The 13,109-nt window shown below is 41.5% G+C and overlaps 1 pseudogene; it reads left to right on the top strand.

Annotated features, from left to right (window-relative positions):
- The first annotated feature begins 10,024 nt into the window (after nt 1-10,024).
- LOC124525744 (60S ribosomal protein L31-like) lies at nt 10,025-10,423 on the top strand (annotated as a pseudogene).
- Nucleotides 10,424-13,109: the final 2,686 nt, after the last annotated feature.

Raw genomic sequence — 13,109 nt, 5'->3', positions numbered from 1 at the left:
AAGTCCAGAGGAAGTTTGCTGGCAGAATTCCTTATTCTTTCAGGTAGATCAATCTTTTCCCCTGAACTCCTGATTAGATGAGGCCCACTTGCATTATGGAGGGTATTCTGCTTTACTCAAAGTCTACGGATTTAGATGTTAATCACTTAAAAAAATACCTTTACGGAGACATCTAGAATAATGTTTGACCACATATCTGGGTACCATGGTCTGGCCAGGTTGACACGTAAAATGAACTACCACCCTACGTATTATGAGTAGAGCAGCTGCAGAACAGACTTCTGCCTTCTCCTGACAGTTGACAGGGAAAGCCCTATTTAGTCTGTGTACCAGAGAGAGCTTCCTGCCAGAGAGAAAGAGAATCCTCTTGCCTATCCAGTAACTTCTGCCTCATCCCTAGCAACTTGATGAACCTTTCTTCTTTCCTCGAGGAGGATCCAGGGGAGGGCTGGAGAAAATAATGGAAAGTTTCTCATAGGTTACAGAGATAACAGAAATGTCTTGACTAAGGAACTTGGGAAGTAGAAGAGAGGATTTCTTCCTAAATTACAGTGCCTGCCTTCAAAGAGTTTATAACTTAATTGGAATCATACAGAAATGACTGGTGACGCTTTCCCCTCTTGTTCTTTGGAGGAGAAATCAAAGAATGTATATAATCGACATTACACGATTGTCATTTATCAGCGGTTTCACTTTCCATGGTTTCAGTTAGTCATGGTCAACTGCGATCCAGAAGCAGATGACCCTCCTTCTGATGTACTGTCAGAAGGTCACTGGTAGCCTAACGCTGTGTCACAATGCCTACGTCATTCACCTCGCTTCATCACATCACATCGGCATTTTATCACCTCACATCATCACAGGAAGGGTGAGTACGGTACAATACGGTATTTTGAGAGAGAGACCACATTTGCACGACTTTTTTTTTTTTTAATTTTTTTTTTCAACGTTTATTTATTTTTGGGACAGAGAGAGACAGAGCATGAACGGGGAAGGGGCAGAGAGAGAGGGAGACACAGAATTGGAAACAGGCTCCAGGCTCTGAGCCATCAGCCCAGAGCCCGACGCGGGGCTCGAACTCACGGACCGCGAGATCGTGACCTGGCTGAAGTTGGACGTTTAACCGACTGCGCCACCCAGGCGCCCCTGCACGACTTTTATTACCATATATTGTTATAAGTATCCTATTTTATTATTAGTTATTGTTGTTAATCTCTTACTGTGTCTAATTTATAAATTAAATTTTATCATAGGTATGTATGTACAGGAAAAACAGTATATATAAGGTTCAACACCATCTGCAGTTTCAAGCATCCACCGGAGGTCTTGGAACATATCCCCCATGGATAAGGGGGAGACTATTATAAATCATGTAGGGAGAAAAAATTCCAACTGTGAGTTATAAACTCTGTGATTGTAAGATATCAGGACCCAGGAAAAGGACCCAGTGCTACTTTGTTTAAGACCAACAGAGTCTTGGGTATAAGAGTCTGAGCTCAGACAGACCTGAGTTCAAATCGTGAGTAGGGCCACCTGCAGTGTGTGCGTGCGTGCGTATGTTTGCACACATATGCATGTGTGTGTCTGATCTATGAAATGAGGGTGTGCATATCTACCTCACAAGGCTTCTGTGAAGATGGTTTGAGATATCTTACGGAAATCACTTCAAACAGTGCCCAGAATCTACTAGGAGATCAACAAACTGGAGTTCGTATTATTATGAATAGTAGCCGTACAATCAGGAGAGATACTAGAAATGGAGGATGTGAGAAATGAGTCCGTTCTTGAACACTTACTGAAGAGTGTGGGCTTGTTTATCTGCCTACTCACCTTTGCCAGTGGATAGCAGATGGGGAGCAATGGGTCTTTTCTCAGTTCCTCCTTCTTGTCTCGTAAGTGACATTAACGGGACCTACACACAAGAAAAATCAGAAGCATATATATTGTTTACCCTGCACATTATTTGCTGTCTTATATGGTGCCATGACTTTTGTACCAAGCTTTGTGACCTTGAATGGAAACAGCAAGTTACTTTGGATTTAATTGTTATAATTTATTACTTTTTCTGCCTTCAGCTGCTGACTGTAAATTTTTGTAGAGAAACACAAAATCGCTTCCTGTTCTTGACACATAAAGGGCTTTTTCTCCCTAGTTATGCTCATAATTTTATGCTGGGTGACCTTTGCATCTGTGGCTTGGTTTTATGATTTAAAAACTGTGCTTTGGCTGACAGACAATTCTGGAAATGATTTTTTTTTTTTTTACCTAATGCAAATTGTCTGAGCCCAAGACATAGCGCGAGTTGCTCTCTTTATATTTCCTGTTAGCATCACCAGCGTCATGCTGCCCATAAATCAATTAATTTGCCCTGGATGAGAAGCTCGAGTCCTGTGAATACTGCTTGAGAGAATACGTTTGTCTCTACCAACTTTCATTTCCAACATGGAATTCCTGTAAAATCCCATTAAGGGCAGTTGGAACTAAAAACAATCAATTAGTTTCTTGTTTAGATAAAAGGCTCAGTTCTGATCTATAGCAGGGTCCATTGGAGTGGGGAAGAAGAGTTTTTGTACTGATAATTACTTGGTTGTGTCTGAAGCCTTACCCTCTTTCTCTTCCCTGGTTGTGTGTGAAGAAAAGGAAGTACCGCAGGTAATTGGTATGTGCAGCCCCCACTGGTTTTGGATTGGGGAAGCACAGGCCAGAGCCTCAGCATCTTGTTGACTCAGTTGAACAGATGGAAAGCATGAAGATTCCCCTCATCAGCAGGTTAGAATTTGGCAACTTGAGTTTATGAGATTTAATATGCATATGAATAAATAATAAGGAAGAAAAAGTATTTATCCCCTACAAACTTAAATAATTTTTCCTTTCACAAAAATGCAATAAAAGCAAAATTAAAAGAAGTATTTTATTTTCTCATAAGCACTAATGAACAAGGGCAACGTGGTCCCGGACCTGGAACTATAGCTCATAAGTCCCATTTAAGGCCGTATCACCCATAACCCCTTAGCAGGCCAATTTCCTGTTGAAATCCATGGGGAATTCACCAACTTCTGGTGGAGAAGATCAAGTCTCAGAGACGCTGCTGCTTGTAAATTCATTCACTTCCCTCTCCTCTTTTATGGTGCATATATTATGATGATCGGTTTTATTACTGCTAGAGCCATTTAAGAGAAAACATGCTGGCAGATGATTAAGGGTGACCATGTCTGACGGTGAAGTTATCGAGGTTATCTCAGGCCTTGCCAAAGCCCCGTGCTAACCTGTGTACAGACTCCTGGGATTTTGAATTCATTTCTTTATATATTACGCATGTACACGGGGAACAAAATATGAAAATAAGGGGGCAGGGAAGACATTAAGGGGTTGAAAACAGTTTCACAGCAGTATCTTGTCAGCTTTCCAGCATCGTCTGACTTATCAAGATCCAAACTCTCACAGCTGGTGCACATTTTGATGCCAAATGATTGGCATGGCTGAAATTGGAAGTCACCATGTCCTCCCATACCAGTTCAGTCTTCTCATTGCCCCATGTAACTTTTGAATGTAAGTTTGGATTTTAAAGAGAATATATTTTTTTGAGGTGGGCTTTTTGAGCTTAAATCTAGGCCAAGTAGATGTATGACTGAGAAGTAAAGTGAAATGAAAACCCTGCTAAATGCCCACTTTGAAGTTGTCAACCAGAGATGGGCCAAAGCTATTGGCAGAAGTTCAGGTTCTTTCAAACAAGGGCACCCTACCACTCCAAGAACCAAGGACGGCAAAGGAACTATGTGCTTGTGTTCTCCCATGTCGGCTCGCTAGGTTTGAGTCACCCATTCTTAACAGGAATCATTCTCTGGCTGCTAACGATATCAGCCTAATAAGAGCAGGCCCAGATGTAGGGCTCTTAAAGGGTTATTGAGAGGATAGGGGAACAATCCCAGCAATGATAACAGAGTAGTTGAGCTAGATGGGGACAAGAGTGGTGGTGTATCCATGTGAGAAAAGGGGTTCTGAGTGTCTGATCCTTCGAGTCCGTTTGAATAGTAAAACAAAATGATGTAGGAGCTTTCCAAATCACATGTGTATGAATGTATGTGTGTGCACATATGCACACTTAGGATATCTGTGCTTACAAATGTGTATCTCATGGTGGTCCTCATGACATCGTCTTTTGGGGAGAAATATTCTTTCAGCTGCCTGTCGGGTTTTGAAGATTCACTCCAGTCCAGTTTCTGAGCCCCTCCAGTATGAGCAGAGCCAAAAGATCCTTGTGGTTGCTGGATTCTAGAATCAGCCTCATTCCCATTGGCCCTGAACATCTAATGTGCTTAGTGGTGTTCCTAGTTCTCTCATACACTTACCAAATCCCAGCTTTCCCACTCCCGCCACGTCCGCCTGGCTTCTGTGCCCGGGTTCATGGTTTGGTTTTGAGTTTCGCAGTGGGACGAAGTTTGTTTTGAATACCTGCCCACTTGGCTCAGTTCTTTACTCAGATACTGCCTCTTTCCTTCACCATGCCCTACATTTAAGAGTTCCTGTAAACTCTTAGGACACTGCCCTGCCTGGTGCTTTACAAATATCCTAAAGTTGGATCACTGCTTCTCACCCTGACTGGACATACTGCTGTCTTCCTTTGCCTTCTCATTTGAATAGACTGAGAAGCCACAATATGCTGTTTACTGGAGATTTTGTTTGATGACAAGTGACGTCTGAGAGTTCATACTTTGACAAAAAGGGCATTTTGGGGTTATAATACCTTGGAATGTCAAAATGAATGGAAGTATTAAATAAATAGTAATCTCAGTGTGGGCTAGTAATATATAACCTAGTTGTATATAATTGTAGTTTTTAAACAACTAATCACTGCTCCAACATCTATTATTCCTAGTTCTCGCTCTGATTTGGTGATTAACAGTATTATTTTGTATCAATTTTTCCTTTTATATATGTTACAAAATTTATTGCAATGTTTATAAGCAATACTTGTCACAAATATGTGAAAGTGAGGTATGTATTTTAATTAAATCTGTCACACATTTCTAATTGAATAGAACTGTAGGAAACATACTGGTTTTATATAAATCCAAATTTAGAATTTAAAGGATTTCTAAGTTGGTGTTCTTTTTTTTTTTCTTTTATATATGTTTTTTATTTTAGAGATAGAGCGTGGGGAGAGGGGGAGAGGGGCAGAGGGAGGGAGAGAGAGAGAGAGAATCCCAAGCTCTGCTCAGCACGGAGCCCGATGCGGGGCTTGAACTCACAAACTGTGAGATCATGACCCGAGCTGAAACCAAGAGTCAGACGCCCAACCCAGGTGCCCCAAGTTTTAAATTTTTTTAAGTAAGCTTCACGTCCAACATGGGGCTCGAACTCACGACCCCAAGATCAAGAGTCGTATGCTCTCATCACTTGGTATTCTTTAGAAACAAGCTAGGGGGCATGGGATAAAAGATAAAGGAGGAAGGGCTTAATTATGATGAATCATTTTATTATCAGATAATATATCTCCCCATGATTTCTCTATTTTTCTGGGTTTTCATAACTGGGAATATACCAAATGTGATAATTTTATAAAGATGCCAAATTATAATTATACCTCCTAACACTGCTAAACCAACAAAGGACTTTTTAAGTCTGTAATCAGTGCTAAAATATTATATATATTTCCATTTTCTCCAGGTTAATACCTTGTTACCAATAATTGCCAAAATCTTACACTGGGACCTAAGTAGATTTCTAAATACCCAGAGGAAGGGCGGGGCGGTCCTACCTTCCAAAGCTGCCAGATTCGCTTCTTGGGGTCTCCTTAGGCAGGTGAGGGGGGTGTTCAAGCAGAAAAAAGTGGTGAGGCAACTCCAAGCCCCCCAACACACTTAATTGTGCTGTGTGAGGAACACTCTTTGGGCAGACTTTGAGGTAAAACTCCTACTCTGTATGTGTGTCTGTTTAAACTGTTTGTATTTGTTGCTGATTAACATATTCCTGAACATAGAATGGCACACGTACTTATCTATACGAATTATAATTTTTCCGATACTAGGCAGCCAAAGGAAGTCCAGAAACAAATTAGATGTTGAGGTAAATGTCAGTTCAGTTGACAACCATAACCCCAGATTTCAAAACCACATGTATATCCCAGACAGTTTTGTGCTTGTCATTAACTGACTTGATAATGGATAAATAATTTCGCTTTTGAACTCCTACAGTTCACCTAACAAAATCAGTTCGCTATATTAAAACTCCATGTAAGATTGTGTTTTTAAAAAATCCCACTGATAAAAAAATCTTAAGAGCTTCAAGGCTCACTGATTCAAAGTAAATAGGGTCTCTTTTATTGTAATGATGATGATCATAATCATTTCTCCAAAGTATGATCTTGCCCATGATCTCATTTGTTACAACAGCCTGGGTAAAATAGGTAGCGTGGGAATTATCGTTTCTATTTTACTGATGAGAAAACTTAAGCTCAAAAAGGTAAAATGACTTACTCAGCGTCACACAGCTGTTGCAGTCCAAAGCCAGGATTCCAATCTAATTCTTGATTCCATACTCGGTGTTCTTTCCTCAACCTGCCTGGCAGCCGCACTGCCTAAGTTTTCCTTGTTCCAGCCCTTTCTCCCAAGCACCTCTGATGCAGCGGTTCACAGGCAGGTGCATCTGTCAAGGATGGAGATTCTTGGTGCATCTTGGATTCTGCCCAGTGCGTTATATTAGGAGGTGCCACACTGGACTCGAATGGTGGTGTGAGCCTAAGATGAGAAGTTAATTAGACCTTTCGATATCTAATGAGGTTTCACATAATTTATCACCAGTAGAGAGCACTGTAAGATTAGAATTAATGGCGGGCCTTACTTGAAGAAAGGATTGTTTATATCATGAACGTACTACAAAGGCAGAGTTAAAATGATTGATTTTAAGCAAGAATGATCTGCCCTTGTAGTAGTAGATCATTTCCATCAGTTGAACCTTTAGAGAGCAGTCATTCAAAACTTGCGTTTAAATATAATATCAATATTAAAAGAAGTAGGCATTGCTTGCTTGCTGAAGTGAAATTGAAGAGATTCAATTCTGAATCAGAACCCAGACTTGTCTGCTTTCTCCTTGAATATCTTGTTCCCAAACTGCTGTTGGAGTATTCCTGACACAGAGCTCCTTCTCTCTCCCAGCTCCTGTGTGGCAAATGCGACTTCACACGTACGGAATAGGCTCTAACATCAGGTAGTCAAAAATATTACAGGGCTTCATTCTGATCACCTTTATTTCTCTTGCTTGGCATTTGCGGCTGTTGGGTTTTCTTAAAACATTTTTCTGGTTATAAATATAAAATCAAGATTAATTTCGGAAGTAGCCTTCAGTGTATTCATTGTGTTCATATAGTTAAAAGACATGCAGTAAATACAAATCAGTGCTCACAGTCGATGGACTGAAATATTGGCATTTAGTTGCAACCCGATTATGGCATTTTACTAGTCTAAACACTGAGATGTATCACACAATGACTTTCGTGCTGTGGAAAGCTTTGAAATGGATCTGCCTTAAAGATAGATGCATTTACACTTCATATGTTTTCCATCATTTTTTTTTTACCAATTTGCTAGCTCCCCAAACTAGCTGTATTTAAACAAATTCTTCCCCCACAGCCATTTTGTTCTCTGATTTCACCCTGCCGTGAAGTCTCAATGTGAAATTGGTGATAGCATGATTGATCATTTAGCTGACAGCATAATCATGAGCACGGGGTAGAAACTTAGCTTCATATCCAGTAAGAAGAGAAGCTGGAACACAGAGGTATTAAAATACGAGTATCTCAAATGAAAACAGAGGTAACATGAGAGCTTTAATGTTTGAATAAATCTTCCCCCCCCCCCCACTGATAAATGTGCTTTCCTTTTCAATTTTGTTTCAGTACTCAGGTTTTCTTATTCGTAGTATATTTCTTGAAACGGGCTCTCTTCTTTACCCCTCCTCTAGCACAGTAGTAAAAGAACGTCCCTCTCCCTCCCCCTTGCAAAATGAGCCTGCAAATGCTCTCTCCTCTAAGTCCTTAGTGACTTGTTTGCCTGAATAAGGAAGGGGCACGTCTGTAGTAATATTGCATGTTGGATGAGCCCCATTCAGAAAACAATCACAGCCAGGTTTCTGTTTATACAGTCCATTAGGTGGACTTACTGTCACAGTGAGAGGTTAGCTAGCCCACCAGGTGCACTGCGCGTGGAGGTGAGGATTTTGCATTTTTAAAAGTGCAAGGAAGCTGACTGCTGGCATGCAAATTGGGTCCCCCAAACATAGGTTCTATTGTTTTATTTCCCCAGAGGGGCTCTATCTGCACTTACCCACTGTCTGGAACCACTGTGCCCATTGTTGCCATTGAATACCAAGGCCCTTAGCAAAGATTTCTATGGCCTTCAACAGGGCTTTCAAGTGGAGGTTGTTTCTAATTTTGCCTTTCATATAAGGATTGGGATTTTAAGGCCGCTGTGAATGTTAATTTACTGACAGTGATATATAGCATCCATGAAATACGGTATACAGTTCTCTAGAAAATACTAGTGTGAACACGCACAGAAGAATGTATGATGAAAGGATTTCAAATCACTTGTGTTAAACATCCAGTGAGACAATGGGTGTGAATGCCTTTTATATACTCTAGAATCCGGCCACAACAAGACAGTAGTTTTGTAATAATTTTTCACATCTTGCGTATTTTGAATCTATTATTTGGGGCTGATAATTTTATGTATACACAATGTCTCTGAAGTGAAGGTGTGAGCCGAGGTTAATGAATAAGCCAAAATGGCAAATACTGAGGCTCTTCCACTCAGCCTGTGTGAAGAAAGAGCAAAACAATCCAGAAAGTATGCCAAGGCTTTCTGTAAGTTACAGAGCCCTTGTCCTTTCCAGCCCTTTCCAATTCACGTTTCTTCTTGTTCGGTTGTTCAACTGTTGCTTACCATTTTTGCCTTATATTTGACTTACTGTCTTGTTTTCATAGTTGAGCTTATAAATGATAAAAGCATGAACAAGAAACTTATCAGAAGCTCCCATCACTGAGCAGAAGCTCTCAGATTTAGGGTGTGGTTCACTTGTGTCTTTCATGTAATTTTTGCTCTCTCTGCAGGCCAGCCTTGTTCTGCCGAGAACTTGTGGTTGCTGCCTTTCTCATTATTTCCTTATTTCGGTTTCTAGTGGTGTGCACGTGTGGGGCTTTAAGAATATTCTTCTTATCCTATATGTATCCTCTTAACATATACCTAAGAGTTGTGAGCATTAGGAGTAATGGGATAGACTTGAGACAGCTCAACTTTTTTCTTGTCTGGAAGATCTTGTGTCACACAATAATAGAAAAGTAGAAAATTTGGAGCCAGAATACAACATATGGGTCTCCGATATCATGTGGTCCTCTCTATACACTACATAACCCACCTTGGACCACGTCCACCGGGTATTCAGTTCCTGGCAGCGCTAGAAACACTTGGTGAAACACGGACTCGCCGCTAACCAAGCTGTTCTGTGGCTCTGCCCCCAAGGATGGTATAACAGTGGGACTTTGGTGTATTTCATCGAAAGAAACACACACGCAAATATGGGCATGTAGGGAATGATTGTGTTTACCCACCTTCCAACAGGGTCTCAACACATTCTTCTATTTCATCCTGCACACTTGTAGACAAATAGTACATTTGTTTTAACGACTCTATGAGTCTTGATAGAGTTGACTTCAGGAGGAGTCTGTACATCATCCTGCTGTTACAGCCAGGGCCACATTGTAAGTACTCAGTACGCTTTCATTTTAGTAATGAGTGAATGCATCTGTCAAGATGAAAATAAGGATTTCATTTTGTTGGTCTTTCACCTTTGACACCTCTAATTACTTTTCTTCTTTGAAAGATTGACCTCAAGCAATATCGTTGTTGTTTCTAATTTAAAAATCTCCGTTTCCTATATTCATTGAGAAAATGTTTACCAAATGCCTAGCATGGTTCTTGACACACGGTAGGCATGCATTGTTAGAATCAAAGTTTGTTAAGCTCTTCCTTTCCAACCGGGGCCGGGCAGAATGGCTCCTGCAAAGAAGGGTGGTGAGAACAAGAAGGGTCATTCTGCCATCAGCGAGGTAGTGACCAGAGAACATACCATAGACATTCACAAGTGCATCCATGGAGTAGGTTTCAAGAAGTGTGCCCCTCAGGCACTCAAAGTGATCCAGAAATTTGCCATGGAGTATGTGGGGGCTCCAGATGTAGGCATCGATACCAGGCTCAACAAAGCTGTCTGGGCCAAAGGAATAAGGAATGTTCCATACCATATCCATGTGCATTAGTCCAGAAAATGTAACAAAGATGAAGATTCAACAAACAAACTCTATATGTTGGTTACCTATGTACCTGTCACCACTTTCAAAAATCTACAGAAAGTTAAGGCAGATGAGGACTAACTGCTGATTGTTAAATAAAGGTATAAAAGTGAAAAAACACAGCAACAAAACAAAAGTTTGTTAAAAATAATGTACTGGTAGGTTCAATTGCACTGAATAAAAGAAAAAATATATTAAAAGGGTATGGCATCTGGGGCGCCTGGGTGGCTCAGTCGGTTGAGCGGCCGACTTCGGCTCAGGTCATGATCTCACGGTCCGTGAGTTCCAGCCCCGCGTCGGGCTCTGTGCTGACGGCTCAGAGCCTGAAGCCTGTTTCAGATTCTGTGTCTCCCTCTCTCTCTGCCCCTCCCCCGTTCATGCTCTGTCTCTCTCTGTCTCAAAAATAAATAAACGTTTAAGAAAAAAAGGTAAGGCATCTACAAGCTGTAATGCAAACAGAGGAATTGTAGGGGTACAGATTGGCCTTAAACCATATAGAAAAAAAGGTGAAAGGGAAGAAGATTGAAGAAGGAAGACAGAAAAGAATTGTTTCAATCTCCTATTATTAAAATTTCATCTTATTTTGAATAAAAATAAATGTTCCCCATACTTGTTTTGACATTTAAAAAATTGTGATAAAATACACATAAACAGACTTTACCATTTTAACCATTTTAAAGTGTACAATACAGCAGTATTTAGTACACTCATAATGTTGTGCATCAATCACCACTCTCTAGTTCCAGAGCACTTTTATTACCCCAAGGGAAACCCCATACCCATTAAGCAGTCACTCTCCACTCCTCTCTCCTTTAAATCCCTAGTAAGCACTAATCTTCCCGTCTGTATGTCTTTGTGGATATATGATATAAATGGAATCATACAATATGTGGTGTGGCATTGGACCACTGATGTATTTCATTTAGCATAAAGTGTTTGAGATTCACCCATGTAGCATTTGTCAGTACTCAGCATTTCATTCCTTTTTTAGGGCTGAATAATGTTCCATTGTATGGATGCATTGTATGTGTCCACTAATCCATCGATAGACATTTTGGTTGTTTCCCCCTTTTGGTTATCGTGAATAGTGCTGCTATGAACATTTGTGTATGAGTCTTAGTTTGAACACCTGTTTGCAGTTCTTTCACACTTATACCAAAGTGTGGAATTGCTAGGCCACATGGTAATCCTCTGACTAGCTCATTGAGGAACCACCATCGTGTTTGCCACCGTGGCCAAGTCGTTTTACATTCCCATCAGCATTATATGAGGGTTCCAACTTCTCCACATCCTCACCCACACTTATTACATTCCATGTTTAAAATTGTAGCCATCCTAGTGGGTGTAATTCTTTTTCACTCTAAATGTTCTCCCAACCCCCCACCTCAGAAGTCTGCAGTACTGGGCAGGGCACAACGAGGTACTGCACACAATCAGTGCTGGCTGAGGGTCACACAGTGAAGGAGACACTGTTTGGCTGTTGTGCCTCTACATCCTCATTCTGTACCCTTTCTTGATTTATCTGTAGCCATGCCTCTTCTCCCCTTTTTTTTTTTAATTTTTTTTCACACTTATTTATATTTGAGACAGAGAGAGACAGAGCATGAACGGGGGAGGGGCAGAGAGAGAGGGAGACACAGAATCTGAAACAGGCTCCAGGCTCTGAGCTGTCAGCACAGAGCCCGACGCGGGGCTGGAACTCACAGACCGTGAGATCATGACCTGAGCCGAAGTCAGCCGCTTAACCGACTGAGCCACCCAGGAGCCCCTCTTCTCCTCTTTTTTCTGGTGCTTCGTTTCTGCCTTGCTCAAGGTCTGACTAACACCCATGGAGAGAATTCTACAGCAGCTCACTCCTGATTGGAGCATTTAATTTTTTTTTATTAAAAATGTTTTTAACGGTTATTTATTTTTGAGAGAGACAGAGAGTGTGAGCTGGGGAGGGGCAGAGAGAGAGGGAGACAGAATGCGAAGCAGGCTTCAGTCTCTGAGCCGTCAGCACAGAGCCCGACGCAGGGCTCGAACTCACGGACCACGAGATCGTGACCTGAGCTGAAGTCAGATGCCCAACCAATGGAGCCACCCAGGCGCCCCTAATTTAATTTAAAAAGTTATTTAAGTTATTTATTTATTTTCAGAGAGAGAGAGGTGGAGAGAGAGAGAGAGAGAGAGAGAGAGAGAGAGAGAGAATCCCAAGCAGGCTCTGCGCAGTCACCATGCAGCCCGATGCAAGACTCGATCCCACCAAGCATGAGATCATGATCTGAGCTAAAATCAAGAGTCGGACACTTAACTGACTGAGTCACCCAGGTGCCTCTGGGGGTGTTTAAGAGGGCAACTAAACTTGTGAAATGTCCAGCATCAGTCATTAGGCGCATTTTTAGGAGACAGGGAGTAGACAATAGGCTTCCTGTGGGCAGCTATTATATGCGGTGTTCATGAATTCCGTCTGTTGACTGGATAAACAGGGGATGCTGAGTGTGAATGAGGCTCTCATCACAAAGCACATAAAAACGAGTCTATTGGTCGCTTGTCAGGAGAGCAGTCTTTCGTTCATTTAATAAGAATTGGCTGAATGCTTAGTTAATGCCAGGCACTGGGCGAGGCATTGTGGGTCGAATCTGTGCTGGATCCTACCCTCGAGGAGTTGTTCTTGCAAGCAGTAGGTTGGGCTGATGTTATGGGTATAGCCCAGTCAGAACGTCTGGGCTGCCTCGTGAGTTGTGGAGAGCGTGTGTTCAGTGGCCGGCCAGGTAGACAAATACAG

Source organism: Lynx rufus, unplaced genomic scaffold (genome assembly GCF_022079265.1).
Source record: "Lynx rufus isolate CCGP_SWC_20201006 ecotype Redwood Valley unplaced genomic scaffold, mLynRuf1.p SCAF_46, whole genome shotgun sequence".
Lineage (NCBI taxonomy): Eukaryota > Metazoa > Chordata > Mammalia > Carnivora > Felidae > Lynx > Lynx rufus.
The sequence above is the reverse complement of the archived record's forward strand: the minus strand, read 5'-3'. Positions and strand labels throughout refer to the sequence as shown.